The 23,103-nt window shown below is 35.0% G+C and overlaps 1 long non-coding RNA gene across 1 annotated transcript; it reads right to left on the bottom strand.

The window, feature by feature from the left end:
• Positions 1–373: 373 nt before the first annotated feature.
• Positions 374–1,878, bottom strand: LOC128554233 (uncharacterized). The gene is made up of 3 exons (XR_008369558.1): positions 1,793–1,878; positions 933–1,179; positions 374–516 (listed from the first exon to the last, which is right to left on the bottom strand). It is a non-coding gene; the product is annotated as an uncharacterized LOC128554233 (long non-coding RNA).
• Between the last annotated feature and the right edge of the window lie 21,225 nt (positions 1,879–23,103).

Here is a 23,103-nt window from a genome sequence, read left to right as displayed (position 1 = left end):
AAGTAATAAATCTACTTTCGTTGATTTGTGTAAATATATAACATTAGCTGATAAAAAGGAAAATGTTGCTATGCCTTGATAGTGTATGTGCGTATGTCTATGTCAACGGCTTCCACTGTGTAAGGGTTTAAATAAAAAAATCAGTATAATTTCCTTTTTTTAAATAACATTTTATACAACATTTTCAACAACTAAACAGTTTAAGAAAAGTAAAATAATTTACATTGCAAGTAAAATTGTTCTACCACTGTCCAAGCTCACTTCGAGTTTTAAAATGTAACTGGGTGCACTAAGATTTGCAAGCAAAATCTGACATAAGTCAAACGTTAAATCCTGAACCGCTTACTAGTGTAGATTCAATCGATGTCCCATTCTACTACGTGGTAATTATAATTCGGTTGCAGTCACTCTTGTTCTTTCCCTGCGCACATCTAAAACTCCTTAATAAGAACATTTCGTTGGCGCGATACAGTAATTTCTCATTTGTTCCCGAGCAATTGTGATGATCACGTGGCCCTGAAACGTTAAACAAAATTAAATGGTAGCATACCATTAAAAACTAAACTGCACTGGTGCGACTTTATATCTTTAAAAATATATAGGTTGCTCCTTTAAAAAACAGCACATGATAATAATTTAACTATATAATTTTGCTTTACTTAGCATATTATCAATGCATATTCTTATTTGTCCCATCGAGTTTTACCTTGAAGTCTAGTTCGGAATCTAAGCCATCATACTCGACTATTTTCGATGACACGCCATATATAGTTATCATGAAAAAGTAATTAGAGTAACAAGTTAACTAATTGTTTCCAAAATACTTTCTATTTATATTATCATGTGTCGAAGTGCCTATCTAACTATACCCCTTATTAAGGTTTATCTACTGTAACATTATTGAAAATAAATCAGTTATTCATATCCATTACCTTCAAACAGCAACCGACATAGTCGTGTTTGGTACGGAGACCTAGTTGAGCGTTGAAATCCTTGTCTGGGGTAATTCCGTTAGAGGATGTTCTCCACTTCTCAAATATTATGTCGTACAGCTTTTGGAAAATATAATACGTCAATTATGTCTTGCATGCCGATCACTCAGCAATCCTTTTAAACATATATTGACAATTCCATTGATGCAGACTAGAAGTTTTGTTTCCTTTTTTATCTTTCATGTACCTAAAATAACAAATATAAGGACATGATAGAACATTTATCATACATATGCACGTTTATAGTATACAACATATGTTCAAGATATGCCTCGTTCTTTCAATATTATCTTCAAATGCTTAAATTAAGTTTACGGACCATCTAGTGCAAGCACTCTAACAATTAGTTATTCCAATTAATAGAACTTCCAGGCAAGCGTGATCACATTTACATGAGCACCAACCCGATGTTAGTCATGCTGGAAATTGGTGAGCCGGGAAGGACATCAATTCAGTTGGTGAACCGGGAAGGCGAAATTTTAGTTTACTGATTTTTTGGAAAGTTTAGATTCCAATGACTAATCAAGGTATCACTGACATCTGTTTACCATTAAAGAATACCCGTCAATGCTTGGATTTATCAGAAATGCATGTAAACTCTTGTTATGCGACATAATATGGTGTGGTGAATAGGGAAGTGTTTCCATGAAGTGCATTGTGCTAGAATGTTCTCTTAAACGGAAGGTTTTCTTGAAAAAAGCAAACGTAAATGATAAACTAGACGCATGTGCGGGTACTTTCGACTATATGTCATTTCCGAATCTATTAGTTATCAATGTAATAATCGCAAGTTAACTCACCGAATCGAGATGTTTTGACACAAAAAAGCCGCATCGGGAAGTGTTGCGCGCACCTGTTGATGACGTACTATACCACCCCTGTAAATGTCTTTCTGTAAACAAGTATTTTTAGATGCGACATCACTCAAAGTCATGTCTGCCTAAACGTAACAAATTCACACAGTTTTTAAATACTTCATATTTTCAAAAACGGTCACAAACTATTCAATTATAATTATATTTTCCTAAAAAATCACAATCTGGTTTAATTTGTCATATCATACAATCCGCTTTCACAGCTTTCTGCGATCACAGACTGACTATTGTACATTTCCTTCTCCCTTAAAGACTGCTGGTCGTGCCACTGGTCACTCATGGTGCTAGGCAACTGATAAATCTTGGTAATTTTCATGTGCCGAGAGTTTTTCAAATGAACATAGATTACACGTGCTGTGACTTGACACAGTAACATGGCCACTGCACACGCGAGCAGTAAATACATGGAACTAAACAAAATACTCCGGAGATTCAGGACTAAGGGAGACAACTCTCCTTGGATATATTCTAAAAGCACTGACTTGTGGAATCCTGAAAAACACAAAAAGCACTATTAAAATAAAGAATTACATGTACACAGAAGATTTTGGCTAGTACGTAATGCTAGAACGGAATTTAGGAATGCCTTTTATGCAATAATTATACTGTGAATTCATTTAATTTCGTAGGGAATGAAATTTCAGTTTCTGGTCTAAACAGCTATTTTGTCAGAATATGAGTTGTGGATTTCTTTTCTTGCACATTAAATCAAAGAAAATTTAACTTGTATGTCGGGATTAAATTTTGTAGACTAATCTAACCAAACCACGAAATCCACAAAAGTAAGTCCACCTCAAATATTAACAATATTACAGTCATTGATATAGAATCAGTTATCACAAGCGGAACAGTATTATAGGAATATTACAAAAACAGTTACTTTAACAGAAGTTGAAAATATCTTTTGTAATCTTTATTTTACAAAAATGCATTTTAAAATTTTGGTTTTAAGAAAAATTCAAAAATATAATTATTTATTTATTTTATTGGGTTTAAGATCGCACCTGCTTAAATGGTCGAGGAAGACCCCATGTGCCCCTCATCACGAGCGGGCACCTGGGTAGAACCAACGACCTTCCGTAAATTTTTCCCAAAAATTATTTAAAACAGTACATAACATTTATACTAAGATGTTCTGAAGGTTTCGTGAGAACTGGCAATTCTGTGAAAATATTGATATTTGTTAGAGACAAATTTTCTTCAATTTTGTGGTTCAGCAAATCCCAGTGAACAACTGAAATTCCCAACCATATTGCAAAATTCAAATCCATAAATCCATATCCTTATGAAACCATGAAATTTCGAACACAAGAAATTAAATGTCTTCGCAATAAATGATATCAAAATCGTATGATCAGTATCGTGACTCAAAAAATTTAAATGGCTGAAAATGTGGAAATTTTGTTTTATTATTAATCTGACAAGGCAGTCTGAAAGACAGCTAAATCCCCCACCACTGCTATGGATATTGAAAAGGTAAACCTTTGACTTTTAGCTGTGACCTTGACCTTGAACTGACATGACTCATGAATTCTGCACAACGTCTTGATGAGGTGATTATTTGACCCAAGTTTCATGAAAATCCTTCAAGGGGTTTAGAAGATATGGAGGGGACAAGAAAGTGTTACGGACAGACGAAACGATGGACGGAGACCATTCCTATAACCCCGTCCCCCACCACTTGTGGCGGGGGATTAAAAAACTCATGGTGTCTTAATGTATAAATTATATATTATGAAAAGATTTTGTGTGGTATTTACAGACTCGAATATAAAATACCAGGACAATACTATGGGTGACCGTCAATGTGTTTGGCATCAATTTACTGTGAATGTGATGTTTTGAGCAAGTTGTAAAACATAATATTTTCTCTTCAAACATAAAGCTCATACTGTGAAATCAATAATATTCGTTGGGTACTAATATTGATTGCTGATTAATCCACGAAATTAAATCCCAACGAACAAGTAAAATTACCATGAAGATGAAACCCATGAATTCAACGAAATAACCACGAATTTTAATGATTTCACAGTACACAGATACATAAGAAAAATGTAGTTACAAAATAAGTACATACTTTCAAACATTTTAGCATGTACTGGCAAGAAATTACATGAAGTAAGGGACATTGTGACTAGATTTGTTCCGTCAGTGCACATGTCAAGTCCCGCTAAATTGCACATTTCTGAGATCATTGTGTTCAGCAGCATATTCTATAAATAGATGAGAACAAGTTTGAGAATCTTCAAAATCTTAGAAATATTACGATTTAGATTTGATGACATTAAGTTTTATTAACCTTTAGCCTGCTGGCAGCAAGTGATTCTGACTACGCTACCAGTGCAGATCATAATCAAGCCTACACGAATGTGCAGTCTGATCTTGGTCTGCACTGTTAGCTTCTCAGTCAGTTTTTATATTCAGTGCACACCCCTTCGATTAATATATGGTTTTTCTAATTGAGTGATGAACTAATCTATTTCAGAAAATAAGCAGGAATAATGTTAAAACATATGGAGGCAGACAGACTCACGAAAAGCATTACACAAACAGTATTAAAAATACATGCGTATATTTAATTCAGAGAAGAATTTTCTATTTTCAGACGTTGGAAATTCAAAAGTTCTCTTGCAAAAGTAAGTAAAGTTTTAACTATTACCTATATCAAGTTTTACCTTTTTCAAGTGCTCAGTTAATCTATCTGACAATTATACCCAGCTCTAGGTATAAACATGGAATTATTTCTCCTAGGCAATATATTTTTTGTCGATAATCCTGCTACAATTTCGTTGTCATCAAAACTCCATGCTGATGCGTATTATTGGACGAAAATTAAAATGTGTTTGCAGATGCATTGAAATGAAGATCATTAGATGCCTGGTCCAAGTTTTCTGAATTATTTTTCAAATGGGTGAAAATTATTTAGGGCATCGTGCTTAGCAATCTGAAACAGAAAATGGAAAAAAAAGATATTAGTTTGAATTAAACATTGAGCGTGTGTATGTGTTCCAGTTTTAGTTTGCTTTGCTTTTGTTTGGTTCAACGATGCACCAACCCAATTATAGTTCATGTGGCGACTTTTCAGCTATGGTAGTGGATGAAGACTCGTGGCGTCCTTCCGGGCAATATTTCAACATGAAAAAGCATCTGGGTAGAACCACCGACCTTCCGTAAGCCTGTTAGATGGCTTCCTCACCTGAAGATTTTAACGCCCTGAATGAGACTCCAACCAACATAAATGAGGGGCTAGAGATACGAAGTCAGCGACGATAACTGCTCGGCCATGGAGGCCCCTCCACTTTTAGTGTTTAGCATCTTTTTTCAACATTTTCAGTCATATTTATAACAGTGTTTACTTGTAGCAGAACTTACACTATTATGGTGTTGCCTCACTTGAATATCACGCCATAGACAAATGACCTATTACCCCACCCAGTCATATTATACTGACAAAGGGCTGACCAGTTCTAGAACTATTTTCTTAATGCTGAGCGTAAAGTGAGGAAGATACTAGTACCATTTTTACGTATTTGGTATGACGCAACCGGGGAGCAAAATTACGACTTCCCACATTCATTCAACATTGAATAACCTTAACAGAATACAGAATAAGCAATCAGTCATGATTTAAATCACCAAACATTTTACAAGCCAAACAAATATGGAATAAATGTAAATTCATTTTGACCAATATCATTTCACTGTTTTGAATGAAATACACTTAATTTGATAAAAAATATTCAACAGACATTCACACATTTAAGACACAATCGAAGTTATCTATACTGAACTGAAAACTTATAAAACTGCTTTTAAACGACATTAAATTCGGTATGGGACATTCTTACGCATTCATCCGAGTACAAAACACATTAGCCGTGTGGGGCCCTGTGCCATTCACATACACTTCAAACTAAATGTAATTCATACTCGGATGAAAAACAGTTCATAAAGAGTTTATCCAACGAGCAGGTGGCTAAGATAATGTTTACTTCTTACCTTTCAGAGTGATGCATGTTTGGATCCTAGCTAGACCTTGACTTTGTGAAAATATACACGGAAAGTGCTTAAATTTTTGTGTTCCGTGTATCTTAACAGATTTTTCACCTCGAGTCATGAACAGACATTTAATATAGATCTATTATAATTTATCAGTAATAAAAACAAACTCGTTACTACAAAGTTTTGATATTTTAATCAATGCCTAAATGCATTAATACAGTCACAAAATGCTACATAAATACAAAACTTTACAATTTCCTTTAATGCAACACAAATTTAATATTGGTAGCGTCTGATAATTCAGCAATCTGCATATGATTCTGTCATACATTTTATTCTTAACCAACTAAAATTATCATACAACTTGGAATTTCTCCTGTATTTTGCCAAATAAAACAGTTTCTAGACCTTGAACATTTCGGTCGATTTTCTTAAGTCAAGAACAAATCATCTAACAAAAAGATTGGGGTACTGTATATAATATTTTGATCTAACCAGACCAAATAGACTCGAGTCGAATACAGCATCACAGATTACTCTACAATTATAATGATCCAAAATTAAACTTGCACGTACATGTATGCAGGTGCTAGTGAAATTTTATACCTGGACCCTTCCTCTTATGTTAGTGCATGAAGGGACCTCCGTGGCCGAGCGGTTAAGGTAATCCCTAGGATATGGCGCCTGCTTTTAAATTTTGTCTTTAGACAGTTTTTGTGATATGCAGGCTCGGCAACATAATATCCTCTTTCTAAATTCCATTTTGTTGAGTTTTGCCTATTGTTTTCTAGGACAAGCATTCTTTTTGTCGGACAAGCGAATTAATATAACTTTGGACCATACGCCACACACCAATGTATCATCGAAGGTTCCATGTGCACCGCCGTATGAACACATCTGCGGATGTCTGTGAATTGAGTTTTGTATTTGTGAAATGTGTAAATGTTGAGTTCTGCTCAACCCGGGGCTAGAGGGCATGGACGGTACAATGCATTTTCTCTACCGCCCATTAACCGGCCATGCAACATTTTCATTTTTGTCGTGTTTAGCGACATGTGGAGTTTCCACTAACCCCACTGATTTAACGATATGTGTTCAAGCCTCACTCAGGGCGTTGGATTCTTTATGTGAGAAAGCCATTCAGTTCGTTGGTTCTACCCAGGTGCCTGTCCCTGGTGAAATTATGCACAGATGGGCACCCAAGGTCTTCCACCATCATCAAAGCAGGAAGTGTGACCTATTATTGGTGCGACGTTAAACCAAACAAATAAATATGTTATCTTTCAATAATAGTAATTTTGGTCGCTAATTATGACGTTATCAATAGATAAATAGTTCTTAAACAATGATACAAAAAATAGATAAAATCATACATATGAGGGTATAATTTATCACAATTAAGCAATCAGGTAGCGGAAAGTGCGTTATTTGGAGCAAAAGGATATTGGAAATCTATTAACAAATGTAAGTAAAATTTGCTTTTACGAATACGTAATTATGAGATTCCACATCATGAAGATGAAACGAACAAATATTAATAATATTTTTACCTGGTCAATCTACTTTTATGAATTATTGAACCAGTGTTTGGTGTTGTTTAGCCTCTGCTTGCGAGGTAATGTAAAATACAATACTAGTACTCCACAGAAAGGTACGTTCCAAAGCCTCAAGCCCTCCAGTCCGTGACCTACAGTAATGTCTGTATATGTAAGTACATTTAGTGTATATTATATATTGACGGTGTCGATCGAAATTCCCGAAAAATAAAAAAAGTGGTTTTCAGGAGAGGCAAAAAACTAATTTTTAGTGTTTCCCGCCTTTTCCAAATCAAACATGAAATACCGAATTATGATTTTTTTTTCAGATCAATTTCTGAAAAATGTAAACAACACAGAACATCCATACTTGTAATGCTGAAATCTTGGTATTTGGATGTGCTACATGCTTGAATATTGAAAAGAACCTTGTAACTTAAGAAAATGTTGAAATTCAATTCGCATTTTTCCAATCAGCAAATTCATTCGGCATTTTCTATCTATCTCATTATACGGTATTTTATTTCTTCGTGTTTCACTACTTTCCCATTGGCTAATTGACCCCAGATTTGGAGAGAATGTGCGCGGGAAAATGCTGCACATTATTCGGCAAAGAAAAAAATAGGCATTTTCGTTATTCGGGATTTTCGATCGACACCGTCGGTATGCAAATATACATTGAAAAAATGAATCACGTTGAATAGATATCCAACATGAAATGCCTAATATTGAATCGGAATGGTAAAGGGTCAACCAAGAAACATTTCAAGGATCTGACCAATCATTATATGATATTATAATAACCCCAAGGAGCAAAATTCATCAACCGCCACAAAATATGAAGCCTAGTGGGCAGGGTTTCAGAAATCCCATGTCCGGAGCCCGGGGGCTACCAGAAAATTCTGTCGGGCTACTAAATTTTTTCAGAGCGTGCCCGCCGGACTACCTTGAAACTCCGTATCGGGTAGCCCGGAAATCAATAATTTAGTCTTCAAATATAATTTTGATAGTTGTGTATAATCCCCTTGTTTATCAAGAGATACACGCCCGAGGCTTTAATTATCTTACCACCTACTGTCACAATCGGCAAACAATTAACCGTTTAATCGTACCCGCAGGCAAATGTTTACAAAAACATGTGCACGAGTGATTTTAGACTGATCCAGTAACATCAAAGCCGCTGATCGGTATTGTTTAAAACAATATGCAAACCAGTCTTAAAATTACGTCATTTTAGCGCCACCTGCCAAAAGTGTACTTTCGGTTTCGCTGACCTCAATATTAAATTTTATCGAGCGATCAGAAAGATGTTTGATTTTGAGGCAGTTTAGTGCCTACACTGACTGTTTATGCTTTTCAGTTTAAAAACTTGCCTAACATGCAAACAAATCGACCATGATTTAGCAAAATATCAGAAAGTATACAGAATTTTGGACAAACATAATTTCGGATAAGTGAATATACAGTGCCAAGAAACTTAGAGACGTTATATACGCGGTTCTAGTCCGTTTATTAAACCAGACAGATGTTTAGAATCAGACAGAATTATTATGTCAACTTTAAATAATTTTGAGATAAATCACAATTCATACAGCTCTAAAAAGAAATATGCAAGTTTGCATTCCTTTTACATTGCCATGTTGCAATAATTTAACTATCAGGAGTGCTCCTTGTAATATTTCTCAGTTTAAATATATCTAATTTTATCTTTTAAAATGATAAAAAGGAGTAATGATAATTGCTATTTAAGAGAACAAAATTTATAACGATGTGCCTATGGCTAAAATTATGAAATTTAATCATTCCATCCACTGTAGTATAGAAGCACATAGTAAATTAACCGAAATGACCATTGCCAAATAAACTTAAATGTTCGGGCTACCAGATTAAAATTTTGGTAGCCTAGTGGGCTACCAATAAATTTGCAGATTTCTGAAACCCTGCTAGTGGGACACCGCATTTACACGGTCAAATGCCATTACACCACAATGGAGTTAAAAAAACCCTCAGAAATGTCCAATTGAAGATTGTAGCCTCCTAAAACTCAGCCTTAAAGCAATCTTTGTATGGATGTGTACATGATAAACATACACTAATAAAACACATCACCACCGGACGTTCAATGGCAAAAACACCAGTTTATGGTGCACATTTATGTTCAAGAGTCATAGCATAGTGCAAACCCAAGTTTTTCCCCATTAAGGGTATCTCTAACAAATGTTACAGAAAGCATGGTATATAATACAAAAAAAACACTTGTAAATTTATATTAAAAAAGAAACCTAAAGAAGCATAAAAACATCCACTCAATGCCTTTGAAGAAAACAGTGCACATAAAAGGAAGACATAGCTGATAAATTGCACGGGTTAAATAAGTAAGGAAGAGGTATTAGAGAGTTTGAAATTTCAACCTTCACCTTCCTCTTCAACGTCTCTTGTGAAGTTAACGTATGAAGTTGAAGTTCGATTAAAATTTCTTGAGATTTTAAACTTTAGAATGAACCTTACTTCATTTAATCCGCCCATTCAATTTATCAGTAAAATTTTATTTTATTTCTTTTTTTTTTTTTTTTTTTTTTTCGTGCATTTTGATATCAATTGTCCAAAAGGGCAGGGCTTTTACAAGAGGTTTTAAAAATGAAAATTGAATAAAACATTTCAATTTATATAATCATCGCATGGATATTAGTGCTATTACGATAAAAAAAAGCGAAACAATGTGAACAATGTAAAAACTCGTTGGTGTTGCTCCAAACATTTAGATTTTAGTGATGTCAGTATACAATGCACGATTGTAAATCATACAATAGAGAAAATAAAAATGATAATCATATCAACGTATTTTATTGTTGTTTTGTGTATGTTACAAGTATTGGTGTTCTTGAAAGATAAAGCAGTTAATATTTTTAAAACAAAAAAGTGAGACACCAATCTTAAAGGTATTTTTACTTTGAATTGGTACTTTGTACTTAAAAGACGCGTTTTACTTGTAGACACTCATAAACAATGTACCTGGTGAAAATCTAACCTTTTAAGATATATAGGTCCATGTTTCGGAGAAAAAAATTCTTGAAACGTCATCAAATCATAGAAAGAAAGCATTGTTTTACACGAAAAGTTAACAGCATATAAAACATTTATATTATTCTACAAAATCATGGTTAATTTACTCATATATGTATTGAATTCCAGAAAGGGACTGCATGAAGGGACAACATTTCTGGACAGTTGAGCGCCTTTAGAAACTCACCCTTTTTAAAAAGCTGTTACATGGCTTCGTTTTGATGCATTTGCAACATCGTGCGAGTGTTTAAATTTTACAAAACTAGGTAAAACATCGTTTATGACAATTGTTTACATTTATTTCTTTACAAATGGCATTCTTATTTAAAGGGAGACAACTCCTTTAGAATATTTTACGTATCCAACTTTGTGGGATAGAACAGTAAAACATGGATTGGAAAGATAAGTTGTGTGTCAAGACTCTGCTTATTTACTAAAAAATCTGTTGTTTTGTGATATACTGTTAAACCTTAAAAGATATGTTGATAAAATGAGCCAATATGCACAATTTATGAATACATTTAACAAGCGAATTGAAACAAATGTAGGTTACTCTCGTGATATCATACGTTCATGACACTCTGTATGCCTCTGTATAATGCCAAACTCTTAGACAGCAGAATATAATCTTGCCAAGTCACCAAGTGTCTAGCGAAACAGTCAAGAAATGTTAGGTGGAGACGGAAATTGTCGCACAAAATAACATGTGGGCATATACATGTATTTGTTTCAATATACTATTTCATAAGTAAAGCAGGTGCTGATCCAGGAATTTTGGTTAGAGGGACACCAACTTTAAAGATGGGGTAACCTATTTCAGGGGCGGGGGTGGGGGTGGGGGTCACACCGAGTTTCAAGACCGATTTTCTTTGTAAAATGTAAGAATCAAAGGGGGGGATTGACCCACAATGCCCCTCTGCCAGGCACTGGGTCCGTGCATGTAAAAAATGGAGTTATCCCATACGGCTAACAGGAAACTTCTCGCATCATGATATCATAAATCTGAAATTGTCTGATACTTCAGAAGAATTTTCCGTTTTACTAGTACCATAAAATATTTTTTATGTTTATAATTAAAACGCAATTGTCGTATAAAGTGTCCGACAGAAATGGATTGTTTTTATTTGGAAGTGAAAATAAAATGTTCCACCAAATGATAAACGCGCATAACTACTTATTTTTCAAGTAAAATGACTGTCATGCCATGGGCCTCCATCCAGATTTCAGTCTTTGATGCTGAGTATGTGGACATAGTAGATGTAAAATGACTGAAGTTTTGACTTTCGTGATACCAAATCTTCTGACGTTCAAAACTTCACTTCATAAGACAAAAAGACCCATCTAGTATAATCGATACCGCCTGAGGACACAAATATGCCGTAGAAGTTAAAGTTTGAACAAAATCTCAATGTTTCTCAAAATCAGTTGATAACTTCATACTTCCAGGTTCAATTCAATGTATTTAGTTAAAATCATTAGCCATACAAAACTTCATTATTCTTATACTTATTGATAGTGTTTCGCATCAAAATTAGTCTAATTATACATATGTATAACCGAATAAATTAATATGCAGAAATCCTGAAACAAAGGCTTTTATTTCACATAGTAATAAAGAAAAGTCTTAGGCTTACTTGATATTACATGGAAAACTTTAGTAGCAACGTCTGATATAAATAAAATACACGCATATCGGCGACGTTTTACCCCAAATAAAAATGAGAGACGTTGAAAAGGAAGGCGACGGTTGAAATCTCAAACTCTCTATTAAGTTACGTGGTACAGCATCCTAGATCAGTAGTTTCAGTAATTTTTTATGGATGTTATCAAGTAAAATATCAACCTGTGACATATACAGGGAGATGGAAGTCCCAGAAAAAAACGCAACTTATCCTAATTTTATGTTCTATTTAACTGGATTGAATAACTAGCATCCATCATATGAGCATAAACGGATTAAATAATTATTATATTAAGAATATTAAGAATAGCATCCAGACTATGATAGTGCGATGTGTTGTTAAAAGAGTACCTGTGCATCTGAAGAAAAATTCAATTTATAACAATACAAAATCAAATATGTTACTATTGTTTTCAGTTTCCATACCATGCGGACTTGTGGCGTAAATCCCTACCCTTTAAATTGAACACAGTTTACGCCAGGTATTGTAATGCAGTTTTCCGACCAGTAATCGGTATAGCAAACTGGGTATAGGATATTGAATTATTGATAAAACTAGCTTTACCTGATTGTTCATGTAGATTTGAATATAACATGTTACGAAGTTTATATTGCTGATCATCATAATGCTTATATTTATTATGTGGCATGCCAACTTATAAAATTCTGTTTAAAATCATTGTTTTCTCGTGTTTTAGCCTAAGGTTTGAGTATTTATTAACATAGTCGAAAATATCATTGAACATTGTTCCAATATGGTTCTACCTTAATAGGTTCATGTGCAATTCTTTAAAAGCAGTCTAATTCATAGAGGATTATTACGTGAGTGACTTTTCGAATTAAATTTATTAAATGAGTTGATTAAAACAGAGAAAAGGCGATATTCAGCCGAGCATTTTATCAATTTTATGAACGAATTAAGTAAATTAAATGTGGCAAGTCACAAATGTAATATTCTTTGAAGACTTTCAATCACATGTTAGTTTTTCCTGCCGAAATATCAAACATTCTACTTTCTTTATCTGTTATAAATAAGTCAGTTTGATCAACGTCTCCTATACTATAAACAGCGTCAACGTCAAAGCTTTATTTAAGAAATAATTTATAGGAAAAGAGTGTTTTAACACTATTTATGCATGATGGGCGGTTACACGCTGGGCGTAATAATTTCACGAGGGCGCTGCTCGAATGAAATTATTTGTACGACGTATTACCACCCGAGTGTATAAATACTGTTTAGACACTCTTTTGCTTCGAATTATTTCGATTCTTATATGCCCTTAATCTAAAACTGCAGATAAAATATTGTAGCTCTCTTTCCTGGTCGCAAAAAAACATTGTCGTCACCGCACGTTGATGTGACGTCATTCTAACGTAAGAGTCTTTTATTAACAGAGGAATGCATAATAGAATACACTATTTTTGCCCCGCATAATTTTGGACTTCAACTTTGGTCTGATATGAAGGAATGGAACGGGATCAAAGGACATAAAACATGATTTTGTGAATTAAAAAAGCCACCCTCGAGAACTTCAAGGATTTTTGCGAAATTTTGGGAAATTTTACGTGTTATTTCTCGGGGACGTGTCACACTTATTTATAATTTACACTTGGCTATTTTTTCCTTCCGTTAAAAAAAAAACAGCTTGAAAAAGAATCTACAATTTAGTAGACTACAAACAAAATTTGGAAAAATGCAAAAAAAAAATTAGAAAAATAACTAACTTTGCACAAAAGAATCCTGCCAATATGTATTCACTGTTCACAAATAATAGATCTACATGTATTGTGGTTAGCTCCTGTTGATTCAAGTGTGAATGTAGATTCTATACAAAAATGTCCTTAAATATATCGAAAATGTAACGAGACAGTATTATAATTTCACATATTATATTTAATCACAGGCACGTGTCCAGTGTATATTGTTTTGTTTAATATAAAAAATCCCCTTTTTTACACAATCAACCTTTTATATGTTAGTCTAATGAAAAACAAATCGATGACAAAAAATCCGGTCACAGTATCATATACATTGAAAAGGTGAACTATGCGAGCGTAACGCTATGGGAAGCTACTCAGCAAACTTGTAGAACATTTCAAAATCGGAATTCATACACTTGCAGCCGCTACCTGCATGATTGCACCTTCGAAACATTTAAAGCCTTCCATAAATACTAAACTGACACCATAAATTGCTTTGAAAAACACAGTACAAGTCTCTACGAGCGAAATATTTCAGTTATCCCCGGTGATTTCATTCCGGATAGCGGACGTGTTCCTGGTTTTTATCACTTCGTTTGGCAGCTGAAATCGCCGGGGATATTTGAAATATTTCGCCTCTAGAGACTTGTAATGTGTATTTCAAAGCAATTTATGGGGTCAGTTTAGTATTTATGGAAGGCTTTAAATGTTTCGATGGTGTGTCGTAAAACCACGCGTAGAAAACAACAACATGAAAGCAAAACAAATGTATTTCTGTTAAAAACATCTTGCCAACATATGTTCTGAAGCTCCATGACCTTCCGTATGATATATACAATGAAAATCCATTTGGCATGTTACTACATCTCGGCGCATACATGACCGCACTGATATACTGTGTTCATTTTCCATCAGTTACAGGTTAAGGAAAGTGGTAGTACCGTCATTTTTGTCAGAGTTTATTTTGAAATGAAATGGGTAGATGTATTTAATAGGCTAGTTACACACAGTATGGTAAAGTTTCCTGCATTTACGAGATCTTCGACTGAGTATCTATTTAGTTTGAATTGCCACAAATCAATTTTAACGAAACACTGTTTTGTCGCTGTCAACACATTTTTTGGCGGAATTTTCAATATAGCTATCTACCTCAAGCCCCACCCGATCATATCCACTCTTTGCAATAGAACCATAAGTAAATAGTTCGCATACGTACTTTTTGGCGGGGAAAACACGCCTGTTTCATACCATCGAAATTGAAAGTATCTGACGCGCTTGAACATCTACTTTTATCTTAAGCCGAAGAACAAAATACCCTTCAAAAGGTCATATTTTCATTTCGTCTATAGATCTACCATGCCTATCTAAAGCGCAAAAATGTTTTAACATACCGCCACTCTGTTCTGGGTTCCACTGAACGACAAAGCAAAAGAAATAAAGACGCAAGAATAGAAATGATAAAATAGATATTATGTTATTGTAAAGAATAAATGCAATTATCAATTTGTTTAACGTAATCCCTTATATAGGCCGTTGTCTCAAATTAAAATATATCGATACTATTAATTGCGTTGAGGTAGATTTGTTCACCTTAATCGACGGTCACTAAAATAGTGAGCAAACAGGTAACAGAAAGCACCAACATTTATTAGTGCTAACAACAGTAACACGAATGATAATAAGTTAAATGGGTTGCGTGCATCTCTGCTGTCCCCACCGGCTGAAACAATGATACTTACGCACTTGACTTGACTTGTGTTTATTTTACGTCAGTGCTAACGAATAAGTACAAACGTGTTTTCAGAAAAAAAAGCTGAAAACCTGAAAACGAAATAACTATTTAATTTGAAATGAAATGTTATTTCTAGGCCTTCCGTGCAAGTAAATCATACGTTTGTGGACAAAGTTTGTTTTAATTGTCCATGTCTATTATTCAACAATAAATTGATCAGACGTCGTTAACTGTGAGCAAACCCCCAAATGACGCCATATTGAAATGTACGTCACGTCACTTTACAATGCAAGTCTATGGGAAAAACATAGACCTTGATTTATAACTTCATTTTACATTTTTGTTAAAAAAAAAATGAAAAAGGTGCCTAGAGATATTAACCTTCTGGTATTAACGGTGTCATTTTTGACAATTTTACAAACAGTATAAATAAATTATTAAAGGTCCAAAATTAGGTGGGACAGTCTTTAGTGTATTATCTATTTTATGTAATGGCTTTACTTCGCTCCCACGATGTCAAACATGCGATAAAACCATGTAATGCATAATATAAAAATGGACAGCGTATTTGTATGTTTTAACATAAAATTGAATTAATTTAAATGAGTTTTGGATCCTATGAACTTTCAGTGACAAGAACTCCACGTGGAATATTAAACCAGTTGATAGCAAACAGACACCTATAAGCCATATTTGTAGTAAAATTTGCATCTTGAATTCAACAAAATAAGTATGTGAAGAATGTATTACCTAGCAATACAAATTTGTATGGAGATAGCTAAAATTGTATTTTGAATATATTTTATTAATCTAAGCAACTTGTAATAATCAGCATTTGTTTTCTATTTCAAAGCATGTTTACCTTACATTTTTATTTAAGGAGACTAACCCGCAAAATATCTCATTTTAGAAGATGAATGTACAAACTGAATATTACATACTTCTTCTGCTGACCCTCGTTCAAGGAGGCATGCTGGTTTGTAAAGGTATCATTGATAGAGAACTTGCTGGCATTGCTCTTGATGTCATCCTAAAACTTCATGAATCAAAACTGAAGAAAAAGCTTTTAAAGTCCCAGTATTTCGTACTGTTTCCTAAAAGTGGAAACCCTGATGTTGAGGACCTCGACCTTTCTTTGCTGACAGTTGTTCTACAAGATGTGATGATTCTTTCTACCGCCGACATAAAGTACATTAAAATTATAAAACAAACAAGAAACACTTTGGCACATAATTTGACGGCTTCAGTTGAACTCGCTGATTACAACACCTTGAAAACCGATCTGGAAGAAGCATTGACGAAATTAAGTCTTGGCCTTGACGTAACTGTACAGACTGAATGCTCAAAATTAGTACAGAAGTTTACAAGCGAACCGCTTGACGAGGCAACTGCTCTAAAATACGTAAAGGAACTGAGGAATGAAGACGAGCTGTTACAAGATTTTGAAGGAATGTTGGCGGAACAGGCGGAAGATATTGTGCAAGAAGTAAAAGCATCAGAGAACCGATTACAAGAATCCATTTCAGGTACAAATATGGTTTGTTATATACATTCAAAACAGTGTATATAATATTTAAAGGATCTGTCTTTGATTTTGTATGTATTTAAAGGTAAAAATATGGATATATATTTTATATAATTTTATTTAAGCTAAACTGACTGTAAGATTTCATGCAAACGAGACGGAAAGTATGACATAAGCATTTCTTTTTTGTCGAGCCCTCTTTACTTATAGAAGCGAAGACATAGGTGCCCCAATGGCTTTTTGATGCATGTGCGTCCGTCCGTCTATAAGTACGTGCGTTCATCCGAATTGTTTGTCCGGACCATAACTTTGACATGCATGGAACAAACATGTTTATATTTTGCACGAATGTTAACCTTAGTGAGACGGAGTTTCGTGTGCAAACCCCAGGTGCCTATTTTAAAGTTGAAGGTCACAGCTGGAGGTCATAGGTCATGTCAGATCTTGTCTGTTCCATCATTGTGACCTGCAATGAGAAATCTTGTTTATATTTGGAATGAATGTTTAACGCTATGAGACAGACTTTATCTCAAACGTCAAGGTCACAGTTAGCGTGGGTTCGAGATGTTGCCCGTGGGCATCTAGTTATAACGTAACGAAAGTAATGTAAAGATTTTGAAATAAGACGAGTAGTGATACAAGATATGCCCACTTTGCGTTTCTTAAATAATGTGCTGGAATAATAAACTACAGACCGTTATGCCATTGCATATGAAAAACACTATACCTAAGTAAAAAAATTGTTTCTTGTACCAGATTTTAATTCTGTCAATTCTGTAACATATATAGTTGTTCTTAACAGTTGTTTCTAATTTAGAAATGCTATATAGCAGAGCTATGTTACAAATGTAAATGTATTTAAACACGAGTGATGCCTGCATGTGGTAGGAAAGCACCTGTATGTTGCCAATCATATGTCGCCATAACTTCAATATTGAAGTGTTTTGATGAAAATATGAAAATAAACAGAATTGTTCATGTAAAGTTATTTTTCTTACAGATGTTGAGCAGAGATTAATGATGGGATTCCAGGGACTGCATACTGGTAAAATTACTTTTTCAAAGAAAAGTTCATTTAAATAATGAAGTTTGTATACTGATAGATGTATATTATTGTACATTCTATATATTAGTACCATATAATATGTTTACAGTAATATCGTGTTTTTTCGCTCGTCTATTCAAAGAATAGTCTAGCTATTTTACTCACCATGGCATTGGCGTCTGTGTCGGCGTCGGCGTCACACCTTGGTTAAAAGAATAGTATAGCTATTCTACTCACCATGGCATTGGCGTCTGTGTCGGCGTCGGCGTCACACCTTGGTTAAAATTTTGCATGCAAGTACATATGGCTATCATTTAAAGGCATATAGCTTTGAAACTTATTGTTTCTAGGACAATTACCAACCTCACTCGGTCAAGTCCCATAGCTCTGACATGTACTTTGGTCAAATCATGCCCCCTTTTGGACTTACAAAAATCTTGTTAAAGTTTGACATGCATGTTCCTATCTCCAAAACTAATGCAGATATTGAAGTGAAACTTTACACGTGTCTTCCGTGTAATAAAACTAGGTGAAAGTATCAAGTCCCATAACTCTGACCTGCATTTTTGCCACATTATGCCCCCTTTGGGACATAGACAATCCTGGTCAAGTTTTGCATGCATGTACATAGTAGCTATTACTTTAAGGCATATAGCTTTAAAATTTCTTTTTTCTTTTTCTAGGTCAATAACCAACCTCACTAGATCAAGTCCCATAACTCGGACACTTACACTTATTTTTGACAAATTATGCCCCTTTTTCGTCTAAGAAAGTCCTTGTTAAATTTTTGCGTGCAAGAACGTATAGCTTTGAAGTGCTCAAGGTGAGCTGTTGTTACCGGTCATTGCCAGGCGTGCGTCGTCCGTCAATTATTGCCTTGTGAAACTCTGGAGGCCATAGTTGTGACCCGATATTTATCAAACTTGGTCAGAATGTTTGTCTTGATAGTCTCTTGGTCAGGTTTGAAACTGGGTTATGTGTATTTAAAAACAAGGTCAGTAGGCCAGATAAAAGGAAATATTTGTGAACAACGTTTATGAAACTTGGCCAGGCTGTTTGCCTTGATGATCTCTAGGAAATGTTGAATCTGGGTCATGTGGAGTTAAAAGCTAGGTCACCTGGTCAAATCAAAGGGAAAGTTTGAGAACAATCTAGAGGCCACAGTTGAGACTCAATTTTTATGAAACTTAGTAAGAATGTTTGTCTTGATAATCTCTAGGTCAACTTTAAAACTGGATCATGTGGGGGTCAAAAAACGAGGTCATCAGTTCAAATCAAAGGAAAAGCTTGTGAACATTTTAGAGGCCACAGTTGTGACTGAATCTTTATGAACCTTGGTCAGAATGTTGGTCTTGATGATCTCTAGGTAAAGTTCGAAACTGGTTCATGTGGGATCAAGAAGTAGGTCAGTAGGCCAGATCAATGGAAAATTTAAAAAGAATATTTGTCTCTATGTAATCACTAGGTCAGACATGTTTACACTATTATGGTGTGTTACTTAGCTGAGCGACCTTGGGCCATCTTGGCCCTCTGGTTTATTTTTCTAGGTCAGTTACCAACCTTACTTGGTCAAGTCCCATAACTCTGGCATGTGTTTTGGACAAATTATGCCCTAATCATGGTTAAAGTTTTGCATACAAGTTACTATCTCAAAAACTAATGCAGATACTGAATTGAAATTTCACATGTGTCTTCGGGGTAATAAAACTAAGTGATAGCATCAAGTCCTATAACTCTGACCTGCATTTTGGCCAAATTATTCCACTTTGGTACTTAGAAAATCCTGGTTACGTTTTGCGTGCAAGTATATATCGCTTTAAGGCATATAGAAATTCCTTTCTCTTTTCCTAGGTCAATTACCAACCTCATTAGGTCAAGTCCCATAACCATGACATGTATTTTAGACAAATTATGCCCCCTTTTCGACTAAGAAAATATTGATTAAATTTTGCATGCAAGTTACTCTCTCCAAAACTCAGATATTGAATTAAATAAAACTGGGCGATAGCATCAAGTCCCATACCTCTGATTTGTATTTTTGACAAATTATGCCCCCTTTTGGACATAGAAAATCCACGTTAAAGTTTTTCGTGCAACTTACTATCTCCTAAACTTAAGCAGATTTTGGTTTGAAACTATATATATTCAAAAATATATATTAACATTTAGAGTCCGAATAGTCGAGCATTGGCTGTCGGAAAACTCCTTTGTTTGTTTGTTTGTTGCTTTGTTTGTTGCTTTTCTTGTGTTTGCTTAATTAATCATTACAATTAAACTATATACCAACTTCTAAAGGTAATATTAAGATGGAATGGAAAAAACTAAAACATACAGTTTCCTGGTATTTTCTTAGGATGCACTGACGATTTCACACATTCTAAATTTCCCGATACATTGCCCGACTGTGAGGTTTGTTCGCTTAGAAGCAACACTGCAACAGCAACATTCTATTGTGAAACCTGTTATCAGTTTATGTGCACTGAATGCAACCAACGTATAAGTGTGTGAAGTTGGCGAGAAGTTCGACATTCGACATTGAACATTCGATCTCAGAACGACATTGGACATTTGAAGCGTGAAGTTGGCAATAAGTTAAACTTTCGACATTGAACATTCGATCTCAGAACGACATTGCACATTCGATACCAGAACGACATTGGACATTCAATTTTAGAACGACATTAGACATTCGAAACCAGAACGACATTGGACATTCAATTTTAGAACGACATTAGACATTCGAATCCAGAACGACATTGGACATTCGAATCCAGAACGACATTGGACATTCGATACCAGAACGACATTGGACATTCGATTTCAGAACGACATTGGACATTCGCATCTAGAACGACATTGGACATTCGATTTCAGAACGACATTGGACATTCGATTTCAGAACGACATTGGACATTCGATACCAGAACGACATTGGACATTCGGTTTCAGAACGACATTGGACATTTGATACCAGATCGACATTGGACATTCGATTTCAGAACGACATTGGACATTCGATACCAGAACGACATTGGACATTTGATACCAGATCTACATTGGACATTCGATTTCAGAACGACATTGGACATTCGATTTCAAAACGACATTGGACATTCGATTTCAGAACGACATTGGACATTTGATACCAGAACGACATCCGACATTCGATTTCAGATCGACATTGAACATTCGATTTCAGAACGACATTCGACATTCGATACCAGAACGACATTGGACATTCGATACCAGAACGACATTGGACATTTGATACCAGAACGACATTCGATACCAGAACGACATTGGACATTCGGTTTCAGAACGACATTGGACATTTGATACCAGATCGACATTGGACATTCGATTTCAGAACGACATTCGACATTCGATACCAGAACGACATTGGACATTTGATACCAGATCTACATTGGACATTCGATTTCAGAACGACATTGGACATTCGATTTCAGAACGACATTGGACATTCAATTTCAGAACGACATTCGACATTCGATACCAGAACGACATTGGACATTTGATACCAGATCGACATTGGACATTCAATTTCAGAACGACATTCGATACCAGAACGACATTCGACATTCGATTTCAGATCGACATTGAACATTCGATTTCAGAACGACATTCGACACCAGAACGACATTGGACATTCGATACCAGATCTACATTCGATATTCGATTTCAGAACGACATTGGACATTCGATTTCAGAACGACATTCGACATTCGATACCAGAACGACATTGGACATTCGGTTTCAGAACGACATTGGACATTTGATACCAGATCGACATTGGACATTCGATTTCAGACCGACATACGACATTCGATACCAGAACGACATTGGACATTTGATACCAGATCTACATTGGACATTCGATTTCAGACCGACATTGTACATTCGAATCCAAAACGACATTGGACATTCGAATCAAAAACGAAAATTGGCTAAAAGTAGCATCTTAAGTAAGTAGGTCTTCGTCCTTGAAAGGCGGCCTTTGAATTGTTAATCATGTTATATATCTGTTTTTTGCGTATCTGTATTTTTTTTTTGTATTTATTACTTGCGAGTTCAAAACGAGCTATCGACACATATCTTTTTTTATTTTCATTCTTATTGCGTTGTTTGATTTTAATGTATAAACATGATGGAAAATGAACACAGGAATGACACTTCTGGTAATGAGTTATTTATGGTTTATGGGCATTTATCTCATCTAAGCTGAGCAAAGATTTTGTTTATAAACACAGGTGCCCTGAAGCTGGACAAATGGCCACCGGATTGACTGCACCGGGCCGTGATATGAACAATTTCTATCTTAACCTTGTTTATTTGTGAATTGAAATAATACTTTTATCTGATATGAAATGAATTTTTAGAGAGAAAAAAGTAACAGAAAACGAATGGGAAAACTGATTTGTTTGTTTTGGATTTAACGCCGTTTTTCAACAGTATTTTAGTCATGTAACGGCGGGCAGTTAACCTAGCCAGTATTCCAGGATTCTATACCAGTAAAAACCTGTTCTTTGCAAGTAACTGCCAACTTCCCCACATGAATTATCAGAGGTGGAGGACGAATGATTTCAGACAAAATGTCTTTCATCAAATCGTCACGGAGAACATCCACCGACCCCGCGATCCATAGACAAACGCTCTCCCTACTGCGCAAAGCGGGTTGGCACGAATGGGAAAAATGAAGCAAAATAATTCAAAGCAGTAAATATTGAAGTCCAGGCAATAAAATATGTTACGTACTTTTTGAATTCTGATTCATAATACAATAAAAAGAAATTCTGTTGGGGTTCGAACCCACAGGTTGTTTGCATGCCATGTATCAGGGGCAATCGCAGTTACCAATACGCTGAGCAGTCTTTGATCGCAAGCCGGTTCATTTCTTACATTACATACATATATCTTACGTAAATCATCAG

The sequence above is a fragment of the Mercenaria mercenaria genome, unplaced genomic scaffold (genome assembly GCF_021730395.1).
Source record: "Mercenaria mercenaria strain notata unplaced genomic scaffold, MADL_Memer_1 contig_4854, whole genome shotgun sequence".
In the NCBI taxonomy this organism is placed as follows: Eukaryota; Metazoa; Mollusca; class Bivalvia; order Venerida; family Veneridae; genus Mercenaria; species Mercenaria mercenaria.
Note: the sequence above shows the minus strand (reverse complement) of the source record. Positions and strands in the feature narration are given on the sequence as shown.